Here is a 1060-nt window from a genome sequence, read left to right on the forward strand (position 1 = left end):
ATGTTCCTCTGGCTCTGGTATTCCGTTATTCTGGTTTCTTTTTGGCTACTTTGTTTTTGGAAGCATGTATCCGAAGGCATCCAGTTGAACAAACTTTGTCTACTGTGTCCAGGCATTCCTGGTGGGATTTCAGATAAGACACTCTTGGGTTGCTACACTCACAACCACTGAACCAATTCTATGACCATCTGTTTCATGGCCACATGTCTGTTCATTTTATACGAACATAAAGGGAGGGGACAGACAGCAAACTCACATGTTATAAATTGTATCATCTTAAAAAGGAAATAAGGCAACACTTTATGATAAAACCTTAAGATGCATTAAATTTAAGTCTAATGCAATAAAGAATGCCCATAAAATTCCTATTTAAAGAATGTTTAGAAAATTGTTGAACAATGGACATCATCATTTAAAGTGATATGAAGAAACCTTCTCAGCTAAGCATATGGGCTAGGTTAGAGAGAAAGATAGAGGATCCATCTCTGCCCTGGAAAAACTACTGGTAACATCTTTCAAAAAGCTCTCTGTGTTGGAGTACACACCTTGATCCACAGGCTCACATTTGATCCCAACTGGCCGCTGCTTCTTGGCATTAACCTACTATTTGGATTCCCTACTAGTAAATCTTACCAAGATCTGAGTTTCTGCAGATACGATATTATTTTGTTTGACCATCCTTATCTTCAAGGGCTACCAAGAAGGAACAAAGAATTTATTTACCTCCCCAAGGGTAAAGATTTTACCAATGAGACACTTTCTTACCATGACACCAGGGCCCCCTATGCCCTGTTCACTTCAGTGCCCTTTGTGCCCTGACAGAAGCTCGTGTTGGTCACAGAATTCCTTATATGATTAACCTCCTTCCTGAATCCCAACTTCATGCTGGTGGTGATGACAGGTGTCCTGTATCCCATGCTCATGTCCCTGAAGTCATCAGCCTGTCTCCAGTTAGAAAAAATTACATGTGGCCGGGCGCGGTGGCTCAAGCCTGTAATCCCAGCACTTTGGGAGGCCGAGGCAGGTGGATCACGAGGTCAGGAGATCAAGACCATCCTGG

The sequence above is a fragment of the Mandrillus leucophaeus genome, unplaced genomic scaffold (assembly GCF_000951045.1).
Source record: "Mandrillus leucophaeus isolate KB7577 unplaced genomic scaffold, Mleu.le_1.0 Scaffold439, whole genome shotgun sequence".
Taxonomy (NCBI): domain Eukaryota; kingdom Metazoa; phylum Chordata; class Mammalia; order Primates; family Cercopithecidae; genus Mandrillus; species Mandrillus leucophaeus.